A 26,717-nucleotide genomic window follows, 5' to 3' on the forward strand; every position below is an offset into this window, starting at 1 on the left:
CACTTGAATTGTGAGGTCATAGAGCATTATGGTTATAAGCGAAGGCTCTTAGTACTTGCATTGTGAGGTCATAGAAACTTTATGATTATAGAAACATGATGGAAGATAAAGGCCAAATGGCCCATCCAGTCTGCCCATCTGTAGCATCCATAAGAGATCCCACGCTTTCTTGAATTCCACCACCTCTGCCGAGAGACTATTCCAAGCCTCTATCACCTTTTCTATAAAAATGTATTTCCTTAGATTACTCCTGAGCCTATCACCTCTTAACCTCATCCTATGCCCTCTCATTCTGGAGTTTCCTTTCAATTGAAAGAGACACGACACATGCGCATTTACACCACATAGGTACTGTATTTAAACATCTCTATCATATCTCCCCTCTTCCGCATTTCCTCCAAAGTGTACATATTAAGATCTTTAAGTCTGCCCCCATACGTCTTATAACACACATCACCGACCATTTTAGTAGCCTTCCTCTGGACCGACTCTATCCTGTTTATATCTTTTTGAAGGTGCGGTTTCCATAATGAAGATGCTGTTACCTCCCTGCATAACTGTTCTGCCTGTTTTTGTTTTTTGTCTTAATTATGTTTCCCCCTAGATTTTAGAAATTTTAAACCACTTAGACCATTGTTTTAAGTGGTATATCAAATTTTAAGTAAAACTTGGAAACCTTTTAAAGTTGCAAGTACTTGTTATGGTCACAGAAAAAGAAAAAGAAAAAAAAAAGTCAGCAGTAAATGCTAAAAGTTACATTACATTAGTGATTTCTATTCCGCCTGTGCCTTGCGGTTCTAAGCGGATTACAAATTAGAAGATATCTGGACATTTCCGAGAGAATTACATAACAAAGATTCAAGTATGTTACAGGATACGGTAGAGAATAACAATACATTCGGTTCTAAGCGGATTACAAATTAGAAGATATCTGGACTTTTCCGAGAGAATTACATAACAAAGATTCAAGTAATTACAGAATACAATGGAGAATAACAATATGTTCGGGTAACAGAAGATAATTACATAACATTGAAGGAAGAAGTTTACTGGATACAGATGGTGGTTGCTTATTTAGGTATCTGAATATATATTGGGGGTTTGGTTTGAGGAGTTGACTAATGTGGTATTCACGAGCAACTAGGGTGGAGGTTAGAATGTAGGGAAGTGTTTTTTTTAATAGAAATGTTTTGATTTCTTTTCGAAACACTTTAATGTCTGTTGTTTTGATCATCAGTTTGGTGATGGTAGGGTTGACTTGCAAACCTCTTCACTGACCCTTTTTACTTCTGTCCATTGTGGCAGAATACCTAATTGCCTTATAAACGTGCATGTTAATATACCGCTTGCTCATGTGTTCTGTATTGCCCACGTTAACTACGGCATTCTGTATGCATTAATGTATACCCCTACCTTGCATAATCACCTACTTCGGCTTATCGTAGCTTTCTGATTCAGCCCTTCAGAGCTTCAAATATTCCACATCCATCCAAATACAGGCTAGTTTACACCTTACATAGTCTATCACACATCTATACTTTTAGTCATGTGAAAATTAGATTTAAAGGTCTTTTTTTTTTTTGTCAGTTTACAGTTCATTATCAGAATAGAAGGCGTGGGAGCTTGGGAAAAGGGCTGCGGCGATGGGACAGACAGTTTCAAGAGCAAACACAGGTAAAGAAGAAGAACCGGTGTTCCACAAAGAAGATCGAGAGACGAAGGCGCAAAGTGGGCCACAAGTCCCTGGATGTCCAGGAAATATTATTGATGCAAATAGTCAGATTAAAAACCCAAATAAAAGCAACCAGAGATACACCGTTTTGATAATCCGCCACTAAAATGCGTGCAGGCTAAACCGTGGGAAACCAGTTTAGCGACCACGTTAAAATTTTGAGAATCTGGGCCCTAGTTCCGAAACAGGCCTGCAGCACCAGATTCCTAAGTCTGACTGAGCTGGAAGAATAAAGGACTGGGATGAAATGGCCAGGGCATCCGGTAAAGCAAAAAAAATGGAAACTCAACAGTTTGTGAATATTCACTTTCTCTCCAAGGAAAATATTTAATAACTAGTATTTTACCCCATTACATTAATGGGTGCTAGAATATATGTCTGTCTGTCTGTCTTTATTTCCGTGTCTCTCTCTCTGTCCTGCTGTCTTTCTTTCTGTCTGTCTCTGTCCCTGGCCCCCTTTGTCTGTCTGTCTTTCTGTGTCTCTCGCAGTCCCTGTGTCTTTCTTCTTTTATTTCTGTCTCCCTTCCTCCCGCTGGCGGTAGAATATATGTCTGTGTTTCTTTCTGTTTCTCTCCATACTCTCATTCATCTTGTCATCTCCCTTTTGATCTCATACAAATGGCTCACCACTTTCAGAATACCCCTCCCTCTCTCCACTGGTCAGTCTTTATCTCCCTGTCCCTTTCTCTTCATCCCCTAGCATCTTCTTATCCCAGCTCTCTGCCCTCCCATGGATTCTTTTTTCCTCCATTTTCTGTTGTTCTTCTTCCTTCCCCCCTTGATGCTGAACAATAAGATGGAGGGGAAAAAAGAGATGCTGCATCTCTCTCCCCTTTCCACCCCCAGACCTAACATTTCTCCCTCCCTTCCATCCCTAGGTCCAACTTCCCTCCCCCAGGTCCACCATCTCTCCCCAATAGTCCTCCCTTCAAGTATCTCTTTCCCCAGATCCAGCTTCTCTCCCTTCAGACCATTACCTACCATCTCTCTCTCTCCTCTGTTCCTGGCCCCACAAGCTGTCCCCCATGCCCAGTCTGGCACTTCTTTTAATACTCTTCCCCTTTGCACTTTATAAAAATTAAAAAAAAGTTAATCCCGGGAATTTCCTAGGCCCAACATGTTCTCCCTCTTCTCTCCATTCCATTCTGATATTGCCTTCACCTTCTGTGTCGCTGAAAAATCCGCTGGCCTCAGCTGTGATTCAGGAACGTTGTCCGTGGCTCCCCTTCCTGCTTTCAATCTGCCGCGGTTCTCCCCCCTCCCCCCCCCGGCGGAATGTTTCTGAATCGCTGCCGAGGGTGGTGGATTTTTCAGCAAAACAGAAGGCGAGGGCGACATCAGACCGGTCCCTTTCTCCCTATCTCCTTCCCTACTTCCCTGTGCAGCAGCTGCAGCATTCCCTCTCCCTCCATTAACCGCGAGAGGAGCCTGCACACGGACCTAACAGGCCGAGCCTCCAGCAGTCTAACTTCCCGGCGGCTCCTCTGACGATCGCCGCCTTCTCCGACGCAGGAGCGGCTCGTGAGAGGAGCCGCTGCAGCGCCTATAAAGTTGAAAAAAACTTCGGCCCGTTTCCGTGCTTGGCCGCGGCGGGCTACAGGTGCCACGGTCTGCAGCCGCCGACATCCGTTTTGACTTTTTTTTTTTAAGTTGAAAGACGCGGCGGTGGCTCCTCTCATGATCCCCACCTGCGTCGGAAGTCCGACGCAGGCGGGGATCGTGTAAGGAGCCGCCGCCGCGTCTTTCAAAGAACCGTAAGCCGTGCATGCGCACTTCCTATGTGTCGCTACAGCTCACAGAAAAGCGGCGCACACTTAGGAACTGCGCATGCGCGGCTTACCATTTTATTATATTAGATATCGTTGTAGGTTAAAATGGCAAATCATATTTCAGCTTTTTTTTTTTTTTTTTGAAGGTGGTCAATAGCAGACACTAAGGCCTGGATTCTATAAACGGCGTCCTGATTGTAGGTGGCCAACTGCTGCCTAACCAGTCAATCGGGGCGCACATTTTCTTAAAAAAACCTCCCGAAGCAAGCCGCCTACATTGGAGGCACCTCTGGGAACCTAGGGAGGTGCGCTAGTCTGACTAAGCTTGCCTAAGGCTAGGCATGGGTGTGACTTGGCCCGGAGGTAGCCTTAGGTGGACCTAGGTGGCCATATGCATCTCCATAGGCCAGCAGTAGAAGCGTACATTTTAAGCAGACGCCGAGGTCCCTTGTTGCGATAAGCTCAGCGGCAACCCGATTCTCTAATCGGCGTCTAACATGGATGTTGGTTAGAGAATCGGATTCTTTTAGACGGGCTTAGGCGCGATTCTGTATAGGACGCCTGTGTGCTATTCTCAAAAGCCGCTTAGGCCATGGCCCATCAAGTCTGCCCACTCTATTAACCCTCCCCCCAAACTACCCTCTTAGGGGACACACTCTGATGGCATCCCCTTTACAATACCCTCGTAGAGATCCGACGTGGGCATCCCACTTTTTCTTGAAATCTTGCACGCTGCTGGCCGCGATCACCTGCACTGGGAGCTCGTTCCAATGGTCAACCACTCTTTCTGTGAAGAAATACTTCCTGGTGTCGCCATGAAACTTCCCGCCCCTGAGTTTAAGCATATGCCCTCTTGTGGCTGAGGGACCTTTGAGAAAGAAAATATCATCTTCCACCTTGATACGACCAGTGGTATACTTAAATGTCTCAATCATGTCTCCCCTCTCCCTACGTTCTTCGAGAGAGTATAGCCGCAATTTGTTCAGCCTTTCCTCGTAGGAGAGATCCTCGAGCCCCAAGTCCATCCTGGTGGCCATTCGCTGAACCGACTATACTCTCAGCATATCCTTACGGTAATGTGGCCTAAGGCAAAGTTATCCAAGAGCAGGGAATTTGGGTTGCTTAGTGGTGTGCCCTCATAACAAGCTGGCATGTGGGCTTTAAAATCAGTACAAGGCATGGGCCAATCCCTTCACACACAGTAGACTTCTCTAATTCCCATTTCCTCTGTCTTCACACGTAGCTTTATCAATTACCAAACTTCACTCACACAAAGGACGAATAATGGAAACCATTAGGCCATTAATATCAGTTTGGGTCCCGAGATTTCTTAAACCAACACAAACTGCGTGTGTGGTCAGGAACGCCTCTGAGCTCGCAATTTGATTTCTTCCCTCACCTATCCTTACTCTGCTTTAATTCTTCCCCTGGGCATTTGCTCATAGACACATTTATCATGCTCCATCATGTCTGCATTGCTGCACCAATTTGGAAAGAATATTATTCTTTTTTTCTGTATAAGGAAAGTCTGCCTCCTTTCCTTCTATGTGCCCATATTACATGGGGGGGGGGGGGGGTTGCTGAAAAGTTCTCAGCCCATCCAAGAAGGGAATGACGTGCAGCCATGAAACTTACAAGATGTTCCACACTTTTTGTGACACTATTCGTTTCAATGAGGCAAACGCATCTAGTAAATGGGCATAAGTTTAGGGAAACCAAGCCATTGTGACATCACCGATGAGGTTGGCTCTTAGGCATTGGTGGAATGAGGCACTATGACATCACAATACAAGGAGCTGCTGAAAAGTTCTCAGCCCAACCAAGAAGGGAATGACGTGCAGCCATGAAACTTATGAGTTTTTCCACATATTCACCCTTAAGTTCAACACACTTGGCGCATCATGTCTGAAGTTTCTGTAACCCTTCCAGAAAATACTCCGATGTCTGGTCACTGAAATACTGCTCCGCTGCTGCAATCACCTCCGAATCACTCAAAAATTGTCGCCCTTTCAAACTCTGGAGCAAGATCTGGCAGGTAGGGTGAATAAGCTATGCACTGAAACCCCAAATACGTCAAAACATCTAACATTTTGCCAGCCTCGTGAGCAAGTGCATCGTCTTGCAAAAAAAGAGAATTCCTTTCTGTAGCTTCCTTCTCCTTTAATTGCTGGTCAGTAGAGTGGGCAGACCCGGTTATTCCAAAAAGATGGGACCAGCTCGCTGAAAACGCTGCCAAATCATCTTGGAAGTGTCCACTCGACGTTGTTTCTCATCAGCATTAAAACATTTGGGCACCTATCGGCTGACAGCTTCTGCAAACCCAGCTGTTCATGGATTACGCACCTAGCGTGTTCCCTGGATATCTGTAGTGTCTCAGCAATTGCTTTAGCCGCTATTCGCCAATCTGCCAAAATCAGGTCAACAATTTCAGGAGTTGACATCGTTTGAGGCCTCCTAGACGTTGCCGCATCGACAGTCGACGTTGCACGCTGAAAGTTTACACACCACTTCTCCACTGTGCAGTATGACGGGCATTGGTCACTCAATGTTTGCATCATATGCTCATGGATTTCCTTTGGAGTTTTCTGCAGGAACTTCATGGCGGCTCAGAATTCCACACTTTCCATCGACATGGTTCAATCAATGATCTGAAACAATGTCAAAACAAAGCATTACAATTCTGCAAATTGGCACTTTGCAAAATACAATAACACTCTTTTCAGCTACGGCAGTAAAGTAACGCTCAGAATTTAGAAAGTCGGTTGGGCTGAGAACTTTTCAGCCCCCTCATGTAAAGCCCTAGTCCTTGTATATGAAAGTAACAAAGCCTGCCAAAAATAAATAAAAAAAACTTCAGCAAGTTATTTGGAAGCCTCGGAAGCCATCACACTGACAGTGTAATAAACCTGGCGTGGACAACCACAGATTTATCCATCAAGAACCTGCCACTGCGGTCAGACAGCTACTGAAGCCGAGTTCTGTTCCTGGAACAGAGAAAGAATACAACTGGGTGACCTTTCTTTATACTGAAAATTGGCATGGGCACAACACATTGCCCCCCCCCAAAAAAAAACAACAACACACAAACACCCCAGCAACAATAATTGTTATTTCAAAGTGCCGCAACCTTTTTCTCCAAGCAGTCACGCCGGGCAGAAGCGAGTGGGCATCATTCCTGCCCACGTTGCAGTTAGGTGCCATCGACTCGCGTTCGAGTCCTTGTGACTTCATGAGCATCATCACGTTTTCATGGCAGAATATAGAAGTAGATTGCCCTTCTGCACAGTTTAAATTTGATGTTGCTGCTGTTGTTTCAAACGCGAACCTCTGCCTCCAACACTGCCCTTCCGCGGCTGCCCAGGTGAGTCCACTCCTGCCCAAAGGACCTCACTATACCACCAATGATTGAAAAGGGGAAGCCTATGGGGGTAGGATGGGGCCCCTACCTCCACCCTCATCGGACCTTCCAGGCTTACCTTTGGGGGGGAGGGGTTGCGATGTGCTTTGGGGGTGGGAGGGAGGAAAGAGAATGAAAATTGAAGATTGGGATCTGTGTTCAGTTAGGGCCTGCATAAGGATCTTATAAGAGTCCCAGATGAATCGGGACGCACGCAACAACGGAAACGCCCCCTCCCTCCCGGCCACGCTCACCGACTCAAATGTTAATAAATTAAAATTATTTCCCTTATATTTATCAGTTTATGAGGTAGGGAGGGGGGTATTTTATTATTACATATATTATATAATAATGGAGTATATGGTTGGGAGGGATGGGGAAGGGAAAGGGATAAGAATTTATGTAATGTACCAATGATTGTTTATAAGTGATATATTTATTGTTACTGTGAATGAATATATTTAACACTTAATGTACTTTTGAAAATGAATAAAGAATTATTAAAAAAAAAAAAGAGTCCCAGATGAATATCAGCCTAGACCAGGGGTAGGTAATTCCGGTCCTCGAGAGTCGGAGCCAGGTCAAGTTTTTAGGATATCCACAATGAATATGTATGACAGGGGTGTCCAATGTCGGTCCTCGAGGGCCGCAGTCCAGTCGGATTTTCAGGATTTCCCCAATGAATATACATGAGGTCTATTTGCATGCACTGCTTTCATTGTATGCTAATAGATCTCATGCATATTCATTGGGGAAATCCTGAAAACCCAACTGGATTGCAGCCCTCGAGGACCGACATTGGACACCCCTGATGTATGAGATGGATTTGTATGCACTGCCTCCTTGAGATGAAAATCTACCTCATGCATATTTATTGTGGATATCTTGAAAACCTGACCTGGCTCCGGCTCTCGAGGACTGGACCAGACATGGGCCTAGACCAGACATGGGCAACTCCGGTCCTCGAGGGCTGGAATCCAATCGGGTTTTCAGGATTTCCCCAATGAATATGCATGAGATCTATTTGCATGCACTGCTTTCAATGCATATTCATTGGGGAAATCCTGAAAACCCGATTGGATTCCGGCCCTCAAGGACCGGAGTTGCCCATGTCTGGCCTAGACCTACATAAGGTTCTGTGGCCTTTGTAATTTCACTTAGCACTGGATATACTGGTGCCTGGGAGCGGCCTAGTGGTTAGAGCACGTCCCTCAGCACTCAGAGGTTGTGAGTTCAATTCCCACCATGACTCCTTGTTGAATCTGGGCAAGTCACATAGAAACAAGACAGCAAATAAAGGCCAAATGGCCCATCCCTCTGCCCCACCACAGCACAGCCCAAATACCTATCTTGAATTCAGATACCATCTGGATTCAAGTCTCTACCACCTCTACCGAAGACTATTTCAGACATCTACCACCCTTTCTGTAAATAAGTATTTTCTTAACTCCTCTTAACTTCATCCTATACCCTCTCCTTCTGGAATTTTCCTTCATTTGAAAAAGACTCATCGTTTGTATATTAATGCCACAAAGGCTTGAGGAGCGTTGCTGCCCGCCATTTTTTAAAAATGGTTCAACTAAAAAACATTTTGCCACGCCCTGAAGCAGTGTCGACGCACGAAACATGCATGCCGGCGTTGGCGCTTGGCTGCTCCTGGTATCAGCTAAAGCCGAACTAGGACTTCAAAGATAAGTTCTTAATAATTTATTTTCAAGCTGGTTAGTGTTTTGAATAGAACAGAAATAGACATCATTGAAATTAATACAATATAAATCAAGGATCTCGAAGTCCCTCCTTGAGGGCCGGAATCCAATCGGGTTTTCAGGATTTCCCCAATGAATATGCATTGAAAGCAGTGCATGCACATAGATCTCATGCAGATTCATTGGGGAAATCCTGAAAACCCAACTAGATTCCGGCCCTCAAGGAGGGACTTTGAGACCCCTGATATAAATGTTGGGAATTAGATGAGCCGAAGAGGAAGCATCAGTGTCACATAACCTCATAAATTTATACCTTATGTATTTGGGGTGCCGCTTCTGATGGTTCACTAAAACAACTTTTGAGTGACTACTGAAAGTACAACTACTATTGAAAAGTGGTGTGAAGAATTTTATTAAATAATCGGGAGGATTTGCACATTAGGGTGAAAGTTGACAGAGATATAAGAACATAAGAAGAACATAAGAAGTTGCCTCCACTGGGTCAGACAAGAGGTCCATCGCGCCCAGCGGTCCACTCCCGCGGCGGCCCATCAGGTCCATGACCTGTGAAGTGGTTCCTGACCATTTATATAACCTACCTCTGCTTCTATCTGTACCCCTCAATCCCTTTATCCTTCAGGAACTTATCCAAACCTTCCTTGAACCCCCGTACTGTGCTCTGGCCTATCACAACCTCTGGAAGCGTGTTCCATGTGTCCACCACTCTCTGGGTAAAAAAGAACTTCCTAGCATTTGTCCTAAACCTGTCCCCTTTCAATTTCTCCGAGTGACCCCTATTACTTGTGGTTCTCCACAGTCTGAAGAATCTGTCCCTGTCTACCTTCTCTATGCCCTTCAGGATTTTGAAGGTTTCTATCATGTCTCCTCTAAGTCTCCTCTTCTCTAGGGAGAAAAGCCCCAGCATTTTCAACCTGTCAGTGTATGAAAAGTTTTCCATACCTTTTATCAATTTAGTCGCTCTTCTCTGGACCCCCTCAAGTACTGCCATGTCCTTCTTGCGGTATGGCGACCAGTACTGGACACAGTACTCCAGGTGCAGGTGCACCATTGCACGATACAGCGGCATGATGACTTCCTTCGTCCTGGTTGTGATACCCTTTTTAATGATACCCAACATTCTGTTTGCTTTCTTTGCTGCTATCGCACACTGTGACGATGCTTTTAATATCTAAGCATCTCTATCATATCCCCTTTCTCCCATCTTTCCTCCAGAATATACATATTAAGGTCTCTACGTCTGTCCCCATACGATTTATGACAAAGACTACTAACCAATTTTTTTTTGCAGTTCTCTAGACCGACTCCATCCTATTTATATCTTTTTGAAGGTGGGGTCTCCAAAATTGAACACAGTATTCCAAATGGGGCCTTATGCACCCAAGCATCCTCCTGGCTTTGACCATCACCTTTTCTACCTGTTTTGCTACCCTGAGATAATCAAACACAATCTTTTCTTCCGTGCACAGAAGTTCTTCACCTCCTATACTACATGAGGGGCTGCCGAAAAGTTCTCAGCCCAACCAACAAAGTTGGGGCAGTCTCCATCGAGGGCTATGCACTTAGATCAGGCAGCCAGGCATCGCTAGGGTTACCAGATGTCCGGGGAAACCCACACAGGTCCTGTTTTTAGAGGACTGTCTGGGTGACCGAAGGGATTTCCCCAACCTGGCAGGTTTTCTGAGTTTTGGAAAACCTCGAGCTTGGGGCCCGTGTCTGGATGTCCTCTGTGGGGAAGGAGACATGTGATTTGTGTGGAGGCGGGGCTGAGGGCGGAGCAAGGCAGGTGTCCTCTTTTTTGAAAGAGGAAATCTGGTAATCCTAAACCTCGCTATCAGGGGGAAAGGAAAAAGGGATGGGACTTGATATACCACCTTTATATGGGTTTACATATTATATACAGGCACTTATTTTGTACTGGGAGCAATAGAGGATTAGGCGACTTGCCCAGCTCCCCAGAGTCTCAGGCCACTACGCTTTCCGCTAGGGCTAGTCCTGCACTCCAGGTACATAAAGGGCCCGCCACACAGAAACAACACAAAGCAAAGAGAGAAAAATAAAGTAAAGTATTCACAATTTTTCTTTTTGACATAATATATATATTTTGAAACACGACACAATTTTGCATATATCAAAGTATTTAACTACTGAAAGTGCAATGACTAAAAAACTGATACCGCTTTTCTAAGAAGCTTTGCAGCTTTTCAGCGGCCTCATTGTCACTTTAACTCCGAGCACTGAAAAAAACTTCAGTATTAAATCTTTGAAGGGTATAGGCTGGGTGCACTTTTATGGTTACCATGCCAATTAAGCCCATTAATCAATTTTGAATTCCACACGAAACTCGGCTAGATGTGTCCAATCAGAGCACCTAACCTAGGTACCATTTATAGAAACTGACCCATCAGACATTCTTTAGACTGAGCATGTGAGAACATGTGTCGGAATCCTATATTGAATTATACTGGCTGAAATTAGATTACCGGATACGATACGAGTTGCTGGTTATGGTATACTTGTGTGTACATGGGCTAGCCTCAAGGTATCTGGCGGATAGCATTCTGCCAAATGTTCCCCTTCCAAATCATTCTGTGGAACGTGGTAATTTGTTTGCTCCGCCTGTTAAAACACTTGCGTTTGCAGGAATTTAGGGCAGGTATGTTTTCGTGCAGAGGCCCACAGGCATGGAATGAGATCCCTCTATACATCCGGGAGCAGGGGAATTTATGCAATTTTAAGAAATGACTGAAAAAGTATTTGTTTTTTAAGATGAAATATAGGAATTGAAGCTTTAATATATTTGTAGGCGCTGGTCACTGAAACGTTTTGTTTGTTAGATTTATTAATGAATGTGATAATCTGATAATATTATGCATGTATGTTTTGGAACCCGCTTCTCATAAAATGGGATATGAATCAATCTACTATAAACTGTAATGTTCCTACTGTGTTTCACTGTACAGAACATTTAAAAATACAGGTACATTTGCACAGCCAACTGGTTCTTTCAAATTGCCTTGTTTAAAAACTGGATATATAGCCTGGCTTTCTGCTTTTCATCCAATCAGTTCTAAATGAATGCCAATGGCAATAAATCACTGGGAATTACAGCAAATGGTACGATTGCCAGAGCCAGGAATAGCACAGCCCAATTAAAATATGTTTTTGAGAATACCATACTTTTAATAGTTCTCAAGGCGATCCATTTCTAAAGCAGTAAACGTCGGGTGCATGATCCTTTCACTGTTGACCCAACGAAGGGTGCGTTAACTCCCAAAAGCCAGTCAAGAAAAGAACCAAGACCGATAGAAGGGTATTGCCTTTTTTATTCCTGAGCTAAAGGAGTGTGACTCCATTTTAAGTCGTGCCACGCCAAGTGAGCTGATGCAAAATCTGTAAGCCTGTCGATTGGTTTGATGAATGTCTTAGAATGAAAGTAATAACGCCGGCAGCCATATCTATGATAATGCAAAGCTGATCTGTGGAAATCTCTTTGAGTTCATCTCACTATGGATTTCAACAGAGATTCACGGGGGGTGGGGGGGGGGAAATAATCTGCCAGTTTCCCAGCAGGGGGCTTTGACTCCACTGGTTAAGTTTTGAATTGTTCACACATAGATGACTTTATTGGTCTTACTTTAATTGCAACGAAGCTAGTGAAAGGTATGGAGAACCTGGACTACAAGGAACGACTTAGGAGACCGGGGTTGTTCTCCCTTGAGAAGAGGAGACTGCGAGGGGATCTGATCGAGACTTTCAAAATACTGAAAGGATTCGATAAAATGGAGCAGGGAAAGCAGCTATTTACAATGTCCAATGTAACACGGACAAGAGGACATAGACTGAAGCTGAGGGGGGGACAGGTCCAGGACGAATATCAGGAAGTTCTGTTTCATGCACAGAGTGGTGGACACCTGGAATGCTGTCCCAGAGGAAGTAATTGCAGAATCCACTGTTCTAGGATCTAAGGATAAACTAGATGCACATCTCCTTAAGAGTGGCATAGAGTGATACGGGTAAGGGTAAATTAGATGCACATCTCCCTTGAGAAGCATACAGTGATATGGGGACTAAAACTAGGCCAGGGTACACCTGGCGGGGCCTCCGCGTGTGCGGATCACCGGACTTGATGGACCCAGGGTCTGATCCGGAGACGGCAATTCTTATGTTCAGTGTTTTAATCAGCTGATTTCCTTGACAAATTTAATTTGCTGGAGACCAGAAATAAGACCACACTGGAAAGTGGTCCTGAGTTATGAAAGAACTGCAATGTTTGATATTCTATGGACATATTGCAACATTAAAATTGCTGTACTGAGTCAGGCCAAGGGCACTTCTAGCCTAGTATCTAACAGTGGACAATCCAGGTCACAAGTCCCTGGCAGATAGGGTTAGCAGATGTCCGGAAAAATCCAGACAAGTCCTCTTTTTAGAGGACTGTCTGGGTGCCTGGGGACAGACTTTCCAAAACCTGGCAGTTCGTCCAGGTTTTGGAAAGCCCTGCTGAGTCTGGAGGGCCTCCGAGCATGTGTGGATCATGTCCCATGCATCCGCGTTTGCTCGGAGGCCCTCCAGACCCGGCAGGAAAGAACAGACAAGGCGGTAGGGGCAGGGCGGTGGGCAGGATTTGAGGTGGAACAGGGTGGGGTTTGAGGAGGAATAGGAGGGACTGGAGGTGGAACTGGGCGTGGCCATGCATCCAGGATTCTACTGTTTTGAAATATGGTAACCCTACTGGCAGAGTCCTAAAAAAAAAAAAATGGCAAGATTCCATGCTACTTAACCTCAGGTATAAGCGATGGCGCTTTCCCCAGGTCTATCTGGTTTTAAGGACTTTTCCTCCAAACCTCTTCTAAACGCAGTTACATTCATTGCTTTTATCACTTGCTCTGGCAACAAGTTCCAGAGCTGAACTCTTCACGGAGTGAAAAATGTTTTCTCCTTTTTGTTTTTAAGGTGCCTACTACAAAAAAAATCATGGAGTATTACCTAGCATTTAAACTTTCAAAAGAGTACATGGAGATCACTCTGAGGAAAGAGATGCTACCAGCAATGTGCCACAAGGTTCGGTTCTTCTTAACATTTTTGTAAGCGATCTTGTTGAAGGACTGCCTGGTACCATTTGCCTCTTTGTGGATGATACCAAAATGTGCAATAGGGTAGACACCCTGATGATGTAGATAACACAAGGAAGGACCTAGGAAGGCTTGAGGAATGGCCCAGAATTTTGCAACTAACATTTAAATGCAGGGTTATGCTTTTGGGCTTCAAAAACCAGAGGGAATGGTACAATTAGAGCAACTGCCTCAGCATCCTGAGGTTGTGTGTTTGATTCCCACTGTAGCTCCTTGTGACTCTGGGCTAGAGAATGACACGGTGACAAAATTCATCACCGTTCCCGTCCCCGCGGATAACCGCGGGAAACCATCTTCATGTCATTCTTTAAGGAGAGAGGGAAGAATCAGAGTATGAATGGCCACAAGCTTTGCTTTGAAGAATGCTGGTGTAGAAGGACTGAGGTTGAAACAGACACTACAGAATGACAGTCTCTGGTATCCAGAGCAGATATTGTGATGTCATAATGCCTCATTCCACCAGTGCCTAAGAGCCAATCACATCAGTGATGTCACAATGGCTTCATTATCCTTGGCTCCCATAAGAATCAGAGTATGAATGGCCACAACCACTGGCCCGTAAGCTTTGCTTTGAAGAACGCTGGTGTAGAAGGACCGAGGTTGAAATAGACACTAAAAAATGACATGGGATTATTTCCCGCGGTTATCCGCGGGGACGGGGACGGTGAAAAATTTTGTCACCGTGTCATTCTCTACTCTGGGCAAATGACTTGCCATTGGCTTCCCATCTGTTTCCAAATACAATTCAAACTCCTCTTACTGACCTACAAATGCACTCACTCAGCTGCCCCTCACTAGCTCTCTTCACTTATCTCCCCCTTTGATCCCCCCCCCTTCCAATGAGCTCCACTCAGCTGGTAAGTCCCTCCTATCTATGCCCTTCTCTTCAACTGCCAACTCTAGACTCCGTCCCTTCTGCCTTGCTGCGCCGTATGCTTCGAACAAGCTGCCCGAATCCCTTCGGCGGGCTCCATCTCTGGCAGTGTTCAAGGCCCAGTTAAAAGCCCACCTCTTTGAGAGTGCGTTTGACTCCTAACTCCTCTCACCTTGGGTTCTGCATCCCCAACCTTATATGCCATGTCTGTCTGTCCAAGTTAGATTGTAAGCTCTTCTGAGCAGGGACTATAAATGTCAAAATGCACAGTGCTGCGAATGCCTTTCAGTGCTATATAAGTGATAAGCAGTAGTAGTACATTACATTAGTGACTTCTATTCTGCCTGTACCTTGCAGTTCTAGGCGGATTACATTTGAAGATAGCTGGACATTACCAGGAAGTTACAGATTAGCGATTGGGTACATAGGAGAGGCTTTAGAATGAAAGAGGAAGGTAGAAATTAGCCACATCACCAGGTTATCTACCCTACTGCACATTTATTGCCCCAGGTACAAAATAAGTATCTATCTAAAATATGTAAATCACTTTGATTGTAACCACACAGAAAAATAAGTATATAAAGTCTTATCCTCTTTACCTTTAGGAGATAGACCGAAGGTCCATCAAGCCCAGTGTCCTGTTTCCAATAGTGGCCAACCCAGGTCCCAAGTACCTGGCAGAAGCCCAAAGAGTAGCAACATTCCAGAGCTGAGATTGTGATGTCATAATGCCTCATTCCACCAATGCCTAAGAGCCAAACTCATCAGTGATGTCACAATGGCTTCATTATCCTATACTTGGCTCACATAAGAACATAAGAATTGCCACACTGGGCCAGACCAAAGGTCCATCAAGTCCAGCATCCTGTTTCCAACAGTGGCCAACCTAAGTTCCAAGTACCTGGCAGAAGCCCGTAGAGTATCAACATTCCAGAGCTGAGATTGTGCTGTCATAATGCCTCATTGCACCAGTGCCTAAGAGCCAAACTCATCAGTGATGTCACAATGGCTTCATTATCCTATACTTGGCTCACATAAGAACATAAGAATTGCCACACTGGGCCAGACCAAAGGTCCATCAAGTCCAGCATCCTGTTTCCAACAGTGGCCAACCTAAGTTCCAAGTACCTGGCAGAAGCCCATAGAGTATCAACATTCCAGAGCTGAGATTGTAATGTCATAATGCCTCATTGCACCAGTGCCTAAGAGCCAAACTCATCAGTGATGTCACAATGGCTTCATTATCCTATACTTGGCTCACATAAGAACATAAGAATTGCAACACTGGGCCAGACCAAAGGTCCATCAAGTCCAGCATCCTGTTTCCAACAATGGTCAACCTAAGTTCCAAGTACCTGGCAGAAGCCCATAGAGTATCAACATTCCAGAGCTGAGATTGTGATGTCATAAAGCCTCATTCCACCAATGCCTAAGAGCCAGCCTCATCAGTGATGTCACACTTGGCTCACATAAGAACATAAACATTTCTGTACTGGGACAGACTGATGGTCCATCAAGCCCAGTGTCCTGTTTCCAACAGTGGCCAACCCAGGTCCCAAGTACCTGGCAGAAGCCCAAAGAGTAGCAACATTCCAGAGATGAGATTGTGATGTCATAAACCCTCATTCCACTAATGCATAAGAGCCAACCTCATCAGTGATGTCATAATGGCTTAATTGTCCTATACTTGACTCACATAAAAATTGCCATACTAGGACAGACTGAAGGTCCATCAAGCCCAGTATCCTGTTTCCAACAGTGGCCAACCCAGGTCCCAAGCAGTAAAACAGATTTTATGCTGCTTATCCTAGGTATAAACAGTGGATTTCCCCAATCCATCTCAATAACGGCCTATGGGCTTCTTTTTTAGGAAATTATCCAAACCTTTTGTGTACAGAAGAGGAGTGGGACTTGGGTGTGATTATATGTGATGGTCTTAAGGTGGCCAAACAAATAGAAAAGGCAATGGTGAAAGCAAGAGTTGGTTTGGGTGCAGAAAGACAGGAATGGCCAGTAGGAAAAAGGAGGTGATGATGCCTCTTTTAGAATTCTGGAGAGTACACCTTCAAAATGATATAAACAGGATGGAGCTGGTCCAGAGAGAGGCTGCTAAGATGGTCAGTGGTCTTCCATCATAAAGCATATGATGACAGACTTAAAGATTTCAGTCTGTATACTTTGGAAGAAAGGCAGGAGAAGGGAGATATGATAGAATGCTTAAATATTTACATGAGAAATTCACAAGATCTAAAACTATGCTTGAAGTACATCTCTTTCAGTTGAGAAGAAGCTCTGGAAATAGGATGCATAGGATGAAAATGAAAGCAGACAGATTCAGAAGTAACCAGAGGAAGTACTTCATAGAAAGGATGTAGAATTCATGAAACGACCTCCCATTGGAGATGGTAGAGATAAAACCAGTATATGAGTTTCAAGAGAGCTTGGGAGTAGTACATGGGATCTCTAAGGGAGTGGTAGGGTTGGTAGATGGCAAGAAATGGGTAGACTGGATAGGCCATATGATCTTTATTGGCCTACATTTTTTTCCTCTGTTTCTAGTTCATGTTTATCTGTTCTCCTTCATTCAGGATTTCATAAACCTTAATCATATCTTCCCTTCACTGTCTCTTCTCCAAGCTGAAGAGCTCTAACCTCTTTAGTCTTTCCACATGTGAGAGGAGTTCCATCCCTTAATTATGTTGGTCCCCCTTCTCTGTACCTTTTCTAGTACCTCTACATCGTTTTTGAGACGTGTGCCCTTAAAACCTGGTTGTTTCCAACATATTTGCGTACTCAGCTGTCTTAATTTATGTATGATCTTTTCTTTAATTAGCAATGTATAATGATATATTGTGTTATTTTGTAATGTTCTGACAGTATTTGTTATCCACCTTGAACCATGTGGTAAGGTGGAATTAAAATGCTCATATTTAATTAAATAGTTTAAAAGCAGAAGCATTACTACTGGAAAATAAAATATTATATAGATTTTGTGCTACTTTCATTTACACATAAACCTGAGACAGACAATAAATGTAAGGAGCAGCTTACTGTACAAGGCAGTTTGCATGGAACTGCAGTAAGGTTGCCAACTGGATCCAGAATTGCCCGACAGGGTTGGTCCAGTTCTGGGTTTACCCCAGTGCATGTAGGGACTTGTAGTTCTTACTTTCCCATTCTATTTCCTAAGAAAAGCAAGACTACAGGTTCCTGCATGCACTGGGGGTAAACCAGGGCTACTCAATTCCATTCCTCGCGGTCCACAGGCAGGTCAGATTTTCAGGATATCCAAAATGAATATGCACAAGATAGATTTGTATACCAATATGACAATGCATGCAAATCTCTCACATGCATATTTAATGTAGATATCCTAAAATCTTGGCTTGCCTGCAAACCTCGAGGACTAGAATTTAATAGCCCTGATTTACCCCATTGCATGCAGGAACTTGTGGTCTTGCTGTCCTCAAGAAATGCAATGGGAAACTAAGAACTACAAGTCCCTGCATGCAATGGGGTAAACTCAGGACCTGATCAGCCCTGGTTTACCCCTATGTATGCAGGAACTTGTGGTCTTGATGTCCTTAAGAAATGCAATGGGAAACTAAGAACTACAAGTCCCTGCATGCAATGGGGTAAACTCGGGACCTGATCAGCCCTGGTTTACCCCATTGCATGCAGGAATTTGTGGTCTTGCTGTCCTTAAGAAATGCAATGGGAAAGTACGAACTATAAGTCCCTGAATGCAATGGGGTAAACTCGGGACCTGATCAGCCCTGGTTTACCCCATTGCATGCAGGAACTTGTGGTCTTGCTGTCCTTAAGAAATGCAATGGGAAACTAAGAACTACAAGTTCCTGCATGCAATGAGGTAAACCCCGTCAGATGAGTCAGGATCCAGTTGCTAGCCAGAGAACAAGATCTAGTTCGCCAGAAGCACAGCAGAGCTGCCAGCAAAGTGAGAAGCTAGGGCCTGAGAGAACAATTCTTTCATGACTCAGCTCCTTGCAGCAGTGGAAAGCTTGGGTGATGTTCCAGCAAAATAAGGCAACAGTGATCTGTCTGCAAAGAATAAACTTTCCCACCCTGGTTCTCATGTGGCTTTGCTCTTTTTCCATATACAGTACAGCCTCTTTTCATGCTATAGATGGAGGACTCTGTTGTCCTCCTTACTGGGTTAGTTCAACAATTTTCAAACCACTTTTGTACCACCAGCTCCACTGAACTATCCTTCATGCATAGCAAAGTCTTTACAAATTACCACATACTTGGTAACAATGTTAAGCCTCCCAGAGCTACAGTAACCATTATTCACATTTTGAGATACTCTCTCTCTCATACAAATATATAATGATGTCTTATATAAGTTAGTTTCAAATATTTGTAAGTTTTGCACCTCTGAGATATCTCTGTAGAGAGAATAATGTACTGTAAATCATATGTCATTCAGGGGAAGGGGAGTGGGGAATCTTCCATTCAGAGGGGGAAGGGCAGTGGGGAAGGGGAGGGGGTGGGGAGGTATAAGATATTTTGCAATGGGTCATTTGGAAAAATATTTTGAAGGAATGATAAAAATATGTATGAAAATATAATAATTGTGACTCTAATTGAAATGAAAATCTATGTATATTATATTATATTTTATTTTATTTCCTTCAATAAAATGTTATAAATTAAAAAATTATCCCATAGCATATTTTTGTAAAAATAAAAATATACATGCATTCAGTCTGTGCCGATAAATCCTTTTGAATTGATCTGTATAACATCAGAACTGTTTTAGAGTTCAACACTCTATGAGGGGCCACTGATAAGTTCTCAGCCCAACCAAGAAGAGAATGATGTGGAGCCGTGAAACTTACAAGTTATTCTACACTTTTTTTGATGCTTTTCATTTCAATGAGGCAAATACATCTAGTAAATGGGCAAACGTATAGGGAAACCAAGCCATTGTGACATCACCGATGAGGTTGGCTCATAGACATTGGTGGAATGAGACATTATGACATCACAATACGAGGAGCCACTGAAAGGTTCTCAGCCCAACCAAGAAGAGAACGATGTGGAGCCATGAAATTTACAAGTTATTCCACACTTCACTGAGGCAAATGCATGTAAAAAATGGGCCAAGTTAAGAGAAACCGAGCCATTGTGACATCACCGATAAGGTTGGCTCTTAGGCATTGGTAGAATGAGGAATTATGACATCACAATACGATGGGCCGCTGTAAAGTTCTCAGCCCAACCAAGAAGAGAACGATGTGGAGCCATGAAACTTACAAGCTATTCCACACTTTTTGTTTCAGTGAGGCAAATGCATCTAGTAAATGTGCACAAGTATAGAGAAACCAAGCCATTGTGACATCACTGATGAGGTTGGCTCTTAGACATTGGTAGAATGAGGCATTATGACATCACAATACGATGGGCCACTGAAAGGTTCTCAGCCCAACCAAGAAGAGAGTGATGTGGAGCCATGAAACTTACAAGTTCATTGAAATGAAAAGCGTCAAGAAAAGCACGGAATAACTTAGCGTAGCGAGGGTAGGAGGCACCCCACTCCTTCCCCACCCCCCACTTATGCCCTCCCTCTCCCCATAACTCTCCAGACTCTTGCTCGTGCCACCGATGGCTTTCCCTCTGATGTCACTTCCTGACCCCCAGGCCCAGAAATGATTTCAAAGGAGAGCCAGCTGGCGTGAGCAGCAGGCCAGAGAAGTTGCCCACACGGGCAAAGATTTGAAGAGGTAATGGGGTGGGTGGAAGGTGCTACTGAACTCCACATCATTCTCTTCATGGTTGGGCTGAGAACTTTTCAGTGGCCTCTCGTTTAGTCAAAGCAAGATTAATTCTGGTAGACTAAAGAGCACCAGAGAACAGCAAAATGTTCAGCCAGGCTTCCTAAATCAACTGCTCAAGCCAAGAAGTTTGCACATCTGTCCTTTGGCTAGGTTTTCAGAATAGGTCACAAGACACACCGAAGAGACTACAGGGCCGTTTTACTAAGCTGATTTAGTATGCCAAAGCATGCATAATGCATCTTAAAATGGTGTACCGTGGGATGCACTTAGGAATGCTAAGTAAGGTGCAATTTTAGCGTGCACAAATGCATAAGCTAAAAAAATATTTCAAATTATGGGGGAGGGGGCACATGAGAAGGAGTTCCTGCATTAGTCAGATAACAAAGCTTCATTACCATTCGCTAACTGATTTGCACAGGATTATCAGAAAAGCCCTAGGACCCTGATTCTATAAATGATGCCTAGGGGGACACTCGATGAAGTTACAGGGAAATACTTTTAAAACCAACAGGAGGAAATATTTTTTTCATTCAGAAAATAGTTAAGCTCTGGAACGCGTTGTGGCAAGAGTGGATAGCGTGGCTGGTTTTAAAAAAGGTTTGGACAATTTCCTGGAAGAAAAGTCCATAGACTGTTATTGAGAAAGACATGGTGGAAGCCACTGCTTGCTCTGGATCGGTAGCATGGAATGTTGCTACTCTTTGGGATTCTAGAATCTTGCTACTCTCTGGCATTCCGGAATCTTGCTATTCTTTGAGATTCTGTATGGAATGTTGCTACTCTTTGGGGTTCTAGAATCTTGTTACTCTCTGGCATTCCGGAATCTTGCTATTCTTTAAGATTCTGTATGGAATGTTGCTACTCCTTGGGTTTTGGCCAGGTACTAGGGACCTGGATTGGCCACCCTGAGAACGGGCTTCTGGGCTTGATGGACCATTGGTCTGACCCAGTAAGGCTATTCTTATGCCTACAGTTAAGTGCATAGATCGGCATGCCTAGCCAATCTAGAAACTTTGGGCTAGATTCACTAAGCCCACCGATCGTGTCCCGACCATTTTGTGACCCCGACCCGATTCACTAACCTTCCTCCCGAGCATATTCGCACCCGATCCGATCCGCGCATGTAAATGAGGGGAAATGGCGTGCAAAGTAGGAAGGGCCTCGATTCACTAATCAAATTCCGGAATACCAACTGGGCTGGCCAATCAAAAAAGAGGCGACTTCTGAGACCAGTCGCTCACGTCTCTGCCGCCCTGCCTGCCTCTCTGGACTGAGAGCGCACTACACCCACCCAAAAGCGGTGCACACATGGGAGATCTGGGCCCCGAAATAGAAGCAAACTTGTTCTCTGCCGCTCTGAGAGCCCATGGTAACCCATGGATTTAAAGCGGAGCTGTTCTCCTCCAGAACACGTCACAGCTCGTGAAGTCAAAAAGGTGCCCCCAGATACTGGCTGCAGCTCCAGCAACAAGAACGTGATGAGTAGGATGGAAAAGAAGGAGAAGGGAGAGACCCAGGCAACTCACCAGTGCAGCCAAAATCCACCGCTGGGACTGCGAAAACATACCAGCATAAGCGCTGAGCTATTAACCAGCAAGCGGGGCTGTACGGGCTCGTGAGTAGAAGCAACAAATCAAAAATTGGAGCAGCAGCGGCCTCCTATATGAAGCCCCTCTCCCCTTTGTTTTGACCTCACTTGTGCAGTCTGAGCATGAGTCGGGATCGCTCTTCAGCGATCCGTGTGGTTGGTTTGGGGCGTGCCTCTGACTGCATTAATTTGCATGAGGAGGCTTGGTGAATCGGTCGCCCGCGACCGACAATAGCAAGACAATAGCGCGGAGACAAAACCGTGAAGACAAATTGTCTATGAACCTTTGGCCACGGATCGGCCACAGATCGGATCCCTAAGTGAATCTAGGCCTTAATTGTTTAATTAAAAAGCTTAATCAGCACTAGCAATTAGCTCCTTATAATTGGCTTAAATTAAAATTAATTGGGCGATAAGTTCCGAATTTGGTAGCTGCCTACTGAGTTCAGGGTAGGTGTCTACCAGAAAGTGGGTGTGGTTAGGGTGGATCGTGGGCGTGTTTCATGCGGAATCAGGCACTGGTATTTAGACCAAGAAAACTCTGGCATAAATAGGATGTGCCTAAGTCCACTTTGCAAGCCACTAAGTACGATTCTATAAGCAGCGTCTAACTTAAGATTGACATGCCATTTCTAGAACTGGGCCCTTACCGCCTACAAAATGGATGGCATTATGTGCTCATATTGTACATTTATTTAATGGCCATATGCTAATAGCAATATCAGCACACAAACATTGATTTTAAAAAATATATATTTTTTAAACATTGATTTTAAACATTGATTTTAAAGTAAAAAATCAGCCGTTTTATGGCCGCAGCAAAAATGGCCTTAGCTCATGGGAACCCCCCCACAAAGGGTGCACTAATGCCACTTTTCACGGCAGTTTCATCCCGAGTTTCACATTCAGCAGAACTGTTCGGGCAGTTGATGCTTTCATTTGATGCCGAGTGCACTGTTTTATCAGCAGTCTGAACTCGAAACTGTACACAAATGATAATTACCAAAATTATGCTGGCAAAGGGCCGAGATGATCGCGCAATCAACCCTGTTCAAACACGTCTCACACTCAAGTTCTGAAACAGAGCCTCACCAGGCCTCTAAATTAAACTGAGTTTAAAAGGGGGGTTTGCACAACTTCCCGAGAAGCCTTGAAACACTTATTAGCCAACTAGACTTGGGAAAACCGCTGCTTATCCCTGAAAGCAAGCTGCAGGAAATGGACTTCCTGCTTGGGATCTATCTGCCAGGTACTTCTTAATGGTTGGCCAATGGCCACCACCATAGAAATGATGCTAGGCCTGAACGACCCTCGGTCTCACCGGACACAGCGTATTTATTAGATTTGAAATAGCATCTTCTCTGGACTAGTCAACCAAAACGGTTTACCAAACTAAATAGAAGCTGCTTACCTGTAACGGTAGTTCTCCTTGGACAGATGGATCTTACAGCCACACAAGAAGGTGACGTCCCCGTGACGGCTCCGTCACCTTCTTGTGTGGCTGTAAGATCCCTGTCCAGGGAGAACTTATGTTCTTAGTACTGATCTTAAAAACTAACCAAAGCTTAATTATAGCACGATACTGAAAACCACAAAGACGACATGCTCGACAACTGCTCCTTGGATCAGAGCTTGCCTGCACTGCTAAACTTATGACATTAGGATGAGGTAAAAGGTATATCTGTCACACTACAGTCATGTGGTCTTTTGGAACGCTCCCGACACAAATGCCCTTAAACTCTCTTTCCAGTTAATCTGCCTTCATAAAATAGAACCGAGCCTGCCTGAGGACTTAGTGGCAGCGATGCCATGCTAATGTGAGGAGGGCGCGGTTTCTGTAAGTCAGATCCTTTCTTCCCAGGATGGCCCAAGGCTGGGAATCTTCCAGACAAGCCGTCACTCGACAGCGACACCTACTGGTCACGCTTAAGACTGAAAGTTGGGCTGTGGAGAAGGCCGCTGTCTGTGGCCTTGGGTTGAGCCAAGTGAGGGGAGGATAGGAATGATAAAACTGGGGGATAATCTGTGAAGCTGCCCCACCCACCCCAACAAACCCATTCTGACTAAGCTAGAAACCCAGAGTTGCCAGAGGAAACCAAGTGAAAAGGAACCAAACGTGGAGTATGTGGCTTATTTATGCCATAGGTCCCCCTCAAAATGAAGAGTTCTAAATACCTAACTTTATTTATTGTAAGTCGGTTTGATTTACTGTAACATAGAAACATAGAAATAGACGGCAGATAAGGGCCACGGCCCATCCAGTCTGCCCACCGCAATGACCCTCCCCCACCTAACTCAGTGAATAGATCCCACATGTCTATCCCATTTGGCCTTAAAATCAGGCACGCTGCTGGCCTCAGTGACCTGAAGTGGAAGACTATTCCAGCGGTCAACCACTCTTTCAGTGAAAAAGAATTTCCTGGTGTCCCCGTGCAGTTTCCCTCCCCTGATTTTCCACGGGTGCCCCCTGGTTGCCGTGGGACCCTTGAGAAGGGTGTCAAAGTCCCTCCTCGAGGGCCGCAATCCAGTCGGGTTTTCAGGATTTCCCCCATGAATATGCATGAGATCGATTTGCATGCACTGCTTTCATTGTATGCTAATAAGTCTCATGCATATTCACTGAGGAGATCCTGAAAACCCGACTGGATTGCGGACCTCGAGGAGGGACTTTGACACCCCTGATCTACTGCATTAAGCGGGATATCAAATGTTATCTTATTTCTAGCTTTTCTATCTCTAATGGAGATCCTTTCCTATTTTATCTGTATCGCACATGAAAAATCATTCAAGTTGTGAGAAAAAAAAAAAAATCGCATAGCCCCATTCTACAGACCTTTTAGTCCAGGCTTGTCCAACATCGGTCCTCAAGGGCCACAATCCAGTCAGGTTTTCAGGATTTCCCCCAATGAATTTGCATGAGATCTATTTTCAGGCACTGCTTCCATTATATGCAAATAGATCTCATGCCTATTCATTTGGGAAATCCTGAAAACCTGACCTGGCCAGGGCTGAGGTTGGACACCCCTGTTTTAATCCAAAAAGCTTTTCAATAAGCAAGTTGCCCCACCTCTCCAAACTTCTCTACCCCTGTTATCTGTAACCCCATTTTTACACACACTTATATAGAGAAACATCTCAATCCACATACTATTTGATGATAAGTTCATTCCCAAACTCCAGCTATTACAGTGCAAGCAACCTTTGGCAAAGGACAATGACCCAAGGCACTCTTTCCCTGGGGCTGGAAGATCCCGTGAGCCGAGAACTGGGACTTTGTAGGCCAGTTGGAAAGAAAACCTCATCTCGCCCGCAAAGACCCAACTCCAAACTCACACTCGCTCAGCATATACTTACGCTTCAGACAGGCAGGGTACAGGACTGACACCCACGTCCAGACCCTTCAATACCATTGCAATCAGGCTGTTAATTCCCTCCTCCACCCTCTTCACCAATTTTGGTTTAAAAACAAACCAAACCCCCAGCACGGTTCAGGCTCATCCCTGAAATGGTTCAAAGTAGGTTTCAAAAGTAGGGTGTGTTCCCCAGAAGCCAGTTAATCTAGCCTAAAATGCTAATCCGAGGAGCTGGTCAACTCGAGTCCTAGCTTCAGCAATGAGGAAAAGCCTCGGGGATGAGCCAGCTGTGGCCCTTTTCGCCAGCCAATCAATCATTCCACTGTCCATGTCACTGTTTTCTGAGCCAGACTCAAAATTAATTGCCACCAATGAGAAACTTTTTTGAAAAAAAACCCCCATCAAATCATATTCCACCTTTGCTTGGAAGTTACCTGCTGAGCTACGGGAGCCAGACGGAGAAATGAGGTCTTTCCTTTGCCCCACAGCAGATGTGATTTTCAGTTAGACGCGCAAGGCAGAAGTGGACGCGCAACAAAGTCGAGAAAGTGGCGAGATGATCTGGATTAGGAAAAGCAAACCATAAGCCTTGTATTTTCCCCCTCTTTCTTTGCCCTTTTAAATGCTGCCATAGAGAGCTTCTGTGCCTCCTTTTTCCCGTGAAGAAACTCTGTTGCCACTTGCCCACACCGATGAAAAAAAAAAAAAAAAAAAGAGGGAGAGAACAGCCGTGGTGGTAGCGCAAGTCTCAAATTCGGCTTTCGTACCGCGCCCGCGCAACGGGAAAGTTTAGCGGGCCGATCCCACGTGTCGGGGACACATCCGGACGGTCTGTCGGGAGGCGACCGGGCTACCGCGGCGGCCAGCGCTGAAATCCGGGCGGACGCTCTTCTCCCTGCCGAGAGCTGTCAAAGGAAAGCCTCCCCCCCCCCCACCCAGCCCACACCCCCTCAGTTAGAGCCTCCCAGCCAAGTTCGCCGGGCACGATCGTCGGCACCGTCCACATGCCCGTGCGCTGGAAAACTGTCATCGGACCTGAGCAAAAAAATAAAAGCGAACTAGCTGCACGTCTAAGCTCCCGGTTCTTAACCTCCTTTGTTTCCAGTGTCTTCCCTTTCCCACTTCGCTCCGTCTGAATCGATCTAGGTGGCTTCTCTCTTTTCTGGGCGAAGCGACAGGGCTCCCTCTAGTGGACAGATGTTTCGACAGCTGGTTGATGGTACAGTGCAGGGGAGGGGGCGCTAGGGGTTATCGATTTCTCTACAGATTGGGCATGGGGAGGGGGGGAAGGGAGTGACCACGAGGGCGGGGGAGATGCAGAGTCTGACTTAGGCGTGGAGGATG

General features: G+C 44.9%; 1 long non-coding RNA gene across 2 annotated transcripts in view; it reads right to left on the reverse strand.

Moving 5' to 3' along the window:
• Positions 1 to 26,283, reverse strand: part of LOC117368208 — a 78,026-nt gene extending 51,743 nt beyond the window's left edge. For both annotated transcript variants that reach the window (XR_004540922.1, XR_004540921.1), the window contains exon 1: positions 25,808 to 26,283. This is a non-coding gene — a long non-coding RNA (uncharacterized LOC117368208). The remainder of the gene's footprint in view (positions 1 to 25,807) is intronic.
• Between the last annotated feature and the right edge of the window lie 434 nt (positions 26,284 to 26,717).

The sequence above is a fragment of the Geotrypetes seraphini genome, chromosome 10 (genome assembly GCF_902459505.1).
Source record: "Geotrypetes seraphini chromosome 10, aGeoSer1.1, whole genome shotgun sequence".
NCBI lineage: Eukaryota > Metazoa > Chordata > Amphibia > Gymnophiona > Dermophiidae > Geotrypetes > Geotrypetes seraphini.